Raw genomic sequence first — 6,185 nt, 5'->3', positions numbered from 1 at the left:
AACAGACTGGGTACAGTAGCTCTCGCCAGTAATCCCAGCTCTTTGGGAGGCCAAAGCTGGAAGATGGCTTGGGGCCAGGAGTTTGACATCACAGTGAGCTATGATCACTCACTGCATTCAAGCCTGGGTGACAGCAAGACCCTGTCTAAAATAACTAACTAACTAAATAAATAAATTCAATTAAGCATTTAGCAGGAATGTTTAATAAGTTTTGCTGTGTACTTCATACTGTATCGTATCATGAGGCACATAATGTTATGTTTTCCACGAACAGCAATGCTAAATTGGATGACTTGATTTCAATAGCAAACCCCAGATCTCTAAATTGTAAAGATTTGTGGTTTATTTTTTCAGGTTTTTTTTTTTTTTTTGAGACTGAGTTTCGCTCTTGTTGCCCAGGCTGGAGTGCAATGGTGCAATCTCAGCTCACTGCAACCTCCGCCTTCCAGGTTCAAGCAATTCTCCTGCCTCAGCCTCCCGAGTAGCTGGGATTACAGGCATGCGCCACCACGCCCAGCTAATTTTCTATTTTTAGTAGAGACGTGGTTTCTCCATGTTGGTAAGGCTGGTCTCAAACTCCCGACCTCAGGTGATCCGCCCACCTTGGCCTCCCAAAGTGCTGGGATTACAGTCGTGAGCCCCAGTTGTTTTTCGTTTTTTTTTTTTTTTGAGACAGAGTTTCACTCCTGTTGCCCAGGCTGGAGTGTAATGGTACGATGTTGGCTCACTACAACCTCCGCCTCCCAGGTTCAAGTGATTCTCCTGCCTCAGCCTCCTGAGTAGCTGGGATTACAGGCGCCCACACCACGCCTGGCTAATTTTTGTATTTTTAGTAGAGATGGGGTTTCACCATGTTGACCTGGCTGGTCTCAAACTTCTGGTCTCAAGTGATCCGCCCGCCTCAGTCTCCCAAAATGCTGGCATTATTGGCATGAGGCATCGTGCCCACCCAAAGATTTGTTTTTCTCTTTGCAAGTAGCAACAAAATAATCTCTGGGTGATGCTTTGGCACAGTGCAGATACTCTGTTCCCTCAAAGCCTTTCACCCAGTGGTTTTAGCATCTAATGATTGTTCTTGCCTTAATTAATTATGGTCATGTGACACATATACCACATGTATGATGGTGGTCCCGTAAGATTATAAAGGAGCTGAAAAATGTCTATTGCCTAGTGACATTGTAGGCCATTGTAATGTTTTTTTTTTAATCCAGATTTTTTTTTATTATACTTTAAGTTTTAGAGTACATGTGCACAAAATGCAGTTTTGTTACATATGTATACATGTCCCATGTTGGTGTCCTGCACCCATAAACTCGTCATTTACATTAGGTATATCTCCTAAGGCTAGCCCTCCCCCCTTCCCCCCCTCAACAGGCCCCAGTGTGTGATGTTCCCCATCCTGTGTCCAAGTGTTCTCATTGTTCAATTCCCACCTATGAGTGAGCACATGCTGTGTTTGGTTTTTTGCCCTTACAATAGTTTGCTGAGGCCATTGTAATGTTGCAGCACAAGTACTTTATTATTTATTTATTTGTTTGTTTATTTATTTATTTATTTTGAGACGGAGTCTCTCTCTGTCCCCCAGGCTGGAGTACAGCGGCGCGCTCAGCTCACTGCAAGCTCCACCTCCCAGGTTCATGTCATTCTCCTGCTTCAGCCTCCTGAGTAGCTGGGACTACAGGCGCCCGCCACCACACCCGGCTAATTTTTTGTATTTTTAGTAGAGACGGGGTTTCACCGTGTTAGCCAGGATGGTCTTCACCTCCTGACCTTGTGATCCGCCTGCCTCGGCCTCCCAAAGTGCTTGGATTACAGGCGTGAACCACCGCGCCCGGCCACAAGTACTTTATTTTTAAAGTAAATTTAGTGTAGCTTAAGTGTATATTATTTATAAAGACTACAGTAGTATATAGTAATGTTCTAGGCCCTCACATTCACTTGCCACTCACTAACTGACTCATGCAGAGCAATTTCCAGTCCTACAAGCTCATTCATGGTACGTACCCTATACATGTGTGCCATTTTTAATCTTTAAAAAATTTTTTTGAAATAGAGTCTCACTGTTGCCCAGGCTGGAATGCAGTGGCATAATGAGGGCTCACTGCAGCCTTGACCTCCTGGACTCAAGCAATCCTCCCACCTCAGCCTCCAAAGTAGCTGTGACCATAGGCACATGCCACCATGCCCAGCTAATTTTTTTTTTTTTTTTTTAGACAGAGTTTCGCTTTTGTTTCTCAGGCTGGAGTGCAATGGCACAATTTTGGCTCACTGCAACCTCCACCTCCCGGGTTCAAGCGATTCTCCTGCCTCAGCCTCCCGAGTAGCTAGGTGCCACCACACCCGGTTAATTTTTGTATTTTTAGTAGAGACAGGGTTTTGCCATGTTGGCCAGGTTGGTCTTCAATTCCTGACCTCAAGTGATCCACCTGCCTAGGTCTTCCAAAGTGCTGAGATTACAGGTGTGATCCACCGTGCTGGGCCTGTCATATCTGCTTTGATCATTGTTCTGTTGACCTTTGAGTTTGGATGTATCTGAAGGAACTCAGTAGAAGACTTCATCTGGTCTGACTGACGTCTGCAGATTCAACCACCTGCAGACTTTTTATTCTTAAGGTTTTTAAAGTTACCCAGTATAGTTTCTTATATACAGCAGGTGTTTAACAAATTATTTTTGAAGAGATGGATGAATTTCAGCGGCAAGTCTTTTTCAAAAGCAAGTGGATAAAATGGCTAGAGCAGAGGTGAGTTTGAAGGTTCTGTTGTCATTTGAAGGAAGACTGATAATCAAGTAGGTCAAATAAATGGGGTGTGAGTGTATTTTGGTTTGAAAACAATCCCCATTGCTTGGGGACTGATAAGGATTCTGTCTGGGCCTGAAATTTCCTGTCTGTCCCAATATCAGCTCTGAAGACCTAGTCATGGGAGCTGATCCACCCAGATGTGCTGGATGTCTAGTTCTCTGGATTATTTCAGATCAGGCCCAGTGATCAAGGTATGGTGCAAAGAACACGTTCTCTCTCTAACAGAGAGCTGAAAAGGCCCTTTAAATCTTTGAAGCCATCTCCTCAGGGCAGAAAAAGGCAATCCATATAGTATAATGGTTAGAATGTTAGAGGAGAGGCTCCAATGACAGAATTGCTTTAATACTTTTTTTTTTTTTTGAGGTGGAATTTCGCTCTTGTTCAAGCCCTGGCTGGAGTGCAATGGTGTGATCTCGGCTCACTGCAACCTCCACCTCCCGGGTTCAAGTGATTCTCCTGCCTCAGCCTCCAGAGTAGCTGGGATTACAGGTGCCTGCCACCACACCTGGCTAATTTTTTGTATTTTTAGTAGAGATGGGGTTTCACTATGTTGGCCAGGCTTGTCTCGAACTCCTGACCTCAGGTGATCCACCTGCCTCGGCCTCCCAAAGTGCTGGGATTACAGGCGTGAGCCACCACGCGCGACTTGCTTTAATACTCCATAGCTGTGTAAACTAATGCTCTTTGCTGCCCATCAAGCTTTTCTACCCCACTTGTTTGGATAATAACTTGCCCCTCTTTGTCATAGGACACATAACTCAGCCACGTCTGTCATAGTATTTCATCTCCCTGGTGCAGTAATGGGTCCACAGGGCACATGTAACTCAAGAGGGCTAATCAGAATCCTTTATTGGCTTAATCTATATACTGTGAGAGAGAATCCCTCTCCTTTTTCATTGCAGGATCTTGTCTGAGATCATGTGAGCCTGGGGCTGCTGGCTACCATCTTTCCTACGGTGGAGAGAAACCAAGTAAAGGAGAGAGTATTGAATAAGACAGATGCCTAGTACTTAGTAGGCACTTAGAAAATGTTAGATTCCTTTCACCATAAGCCTTGTAAATTCAGGGCTCAGTTAAAAAATCTTACTGTTCTTGGCCAGGCACAGTGGCTCACACCTGTAATCCCAGTAAAAAATACAAAAATTAACCGGGTGTGGTGGCACCTAGCTACTCGGGAGGCTGAGGCGGGTGGATCACCTGAGGCCAGGAGTTCAAAACCAGCCTGGCCAACATGGCAAAACCCCATCTCTACTAAAAATACGAAAATTAGCCAGACGTGGTGGCACGCCTGTGGTCCCAGCTACTTGGGAAGCTGAAGCACTAGAATCACTTGAACCCGGGAAGCAGAGCTGAGATTGTGCCACTGCACTCCAGGCTGAGCAACGGAGTAAGACTCGGTCTCAAAAACAAAACAAAACAGAACAAACTTACTGCTCTTGTTCTTTAGCTTTGTGGATGACAAATGGTTCTTCTTGAACCTCTATTCTACCTATAGCCTTTATTTTTTATTTTTCCCAGTGAGGGAGCTAATCTAAGAGGATCCGAGGAAGTGTTAGCAGAGGAAATCTAGGAGAGGAATTTAATAGTACTGAAGACACAGAGATAAACAAGGTAGACATAGTCCCTGTCCTCAAGGAATTGGTCCTTTTTTTTTTTGAGATGAAGTCTCGCTCTGTCTCCCAGGCTGGAGTGCAGTGGTGCAATCTCAGCACACTGCAACCTCCGCCTCCCGGGTTCAAGCGATTCTCCTGCCTCAGTCTCCCGAGTAGCTGGGATTACAGGCGCCTGCCACCGTGCCCAGCTAATTTTTTTGTATTTTTAGTAGAGATGGGGTTTCACCATGTTGATCAGGCTCATCTCGAACTCCTAACGTCAGGTGATCCACCCACCTCAGCCTCCCAAAGTGTTGGGATTACAGGCGTGAGCCACCACACCTGGCCGGAGTTAGTACTTTAAGGGGGAGATAGATAATGACAACACCATACACAAAATGTAATGATTGAATTGTGTATTGGAGTCTGTGGGTGGGGCGGGTGAAATCATGGAGAGATGCAGGGCAGGGGAATGAAACTTTCGTCTGCATAATTGCATGCTCTATCCGCAGCACTAGCAAAGAAAAGTTCTCCAGGCAGCTGATGCTTTGATACCACATGTAAGTGCCCAGCTTCTGTTCTGCAATATAGACTGCTGCAGTGTTGACTCCTGCTAATGAGGACCTCTGAACTTTCTCTACAAATATTGTCTTTCCAGAAAACAGAGCTGGGAGACCTGTATAGCCCAAAGGCAGCTATGGCTCCCAGGGAGGAGAAGAGGACCAGAAGAACTGGTGGCAGGGTAGGGAGGGGAACCAGGCAGGAGACAGCAGTGGCTGAAGAACAGGTGTGGGCAGACTGGAAGAAATGCAGACACTTGTTTCCCATCTTGCAAGATGGTGGGTGAAAAAGTTGAGAAGCCAGATACTAAAGAGAAGAAACCCGAAGCCAAGAAGGCTGATGTTGGTGGCAAGGTGAAAAAGGGTAACCTCAAGGCTAAAAAGCCCAAGAAGGGAAAGCCCCATTGCAGCCGCAATGTCCTGTCCTTGTCAGAGGAATTGGCAGATATTACCGATCTGCCATGTATTCCAGAAAGGCCATGTACAAGAGGAAGTACTCAGCCGCTAAATCTAAGGTTGGAAAGAAAAAGAAGGAGAAGTTTCTTGCAACTGTTACAAAACCAGTTGGTGGTGACAAGAATGGCGGTACCCAGGTGGTTAAACTTCTCAAAATGCCTAGATATTATCCTACTGAGGATGTGCCTCGAAAGCTGTTGAGCCACGGCAAAAAATCCTTCAGTCAGCACGTGAGAAAACTGCGAGCCAGCATCACTCCCGGGACCATTCTCATCATCCTCACTGGACGCCACAGGGGCAAGAAGGTGGTTTTCCTGAAGCAGCTGGCTAGTGGCTTGTTACTTGTGACTGGACCTCTGGTCCTCAATCGAGTTCCTCTACGAAGAACACACCAGAAATTTGTCATTGCCACCTCAACTAAAATTGATATCGGTAATGTAAAAATCCCCAAACATCTTACTGATGCTTACTTCAAGAAGAAGCTGCGAAAGCCCAGACACCTGCTGTTGTTGGTGGATAGGAGTGCTAGTGCTTTCTGCTAGTGATTGATTTTGTATCCTGAAACTTTGCTGAAGTTGTTTATCAGCTTAAGAAGCTTTGGGGGCCAAGCGAGGTGGCTCACGCCTGTAATTCCAGCACTTTGGGAAGCCGAAGTGGGCAGATCATGAGGTCAGGAGATCGAGACCATCCTGGCTAACATGGTGAAACCCCGTCTCTACTAAAAATACAAAAAATTAGCCAGGCATGGTGGTGGGCGCCTGTAGTCCCAGCTACTC

The 6,185-nt window shown here is 45.8% G+C and overlaps 1 pseudogene; it reads left to right on the top strand.

Annotated features, from left to right (window-relative positions):
• Positions 1 to 5,223: 5,223 nt before the first annotated feature.
• On the top strand, positions 5,224 to 5,951 carry LOC129044946 (large ribosomal subunit protein eL6-like; annotated as a pseudogene).
• The last annotated feature ends 234 nt before the right edge of the window (positions 5,952 to 6,185 follow it).

The sequence above is a fragment of the Pongo pygmaeus genome, chromosome 1 (genome assembly GCF_028885625.2).
Source record: "Pongo pygmaeus isolate AG05252 chromosome 1, NHGRI_mPonPyg2-v2.0_pri, whole genome shotgun sequence".
Lineage (NCBI taxonomy): Eukaryota > Metazoa > Chordata > Mammalia > Primates > Hominidae > Pongo > Pongo pygmaeus.
The sequence above is the reverse complement of the archived record's forward strand: the minus strand, read 5'-3'. Positions and strand labels throughout refer to the sequence as shown.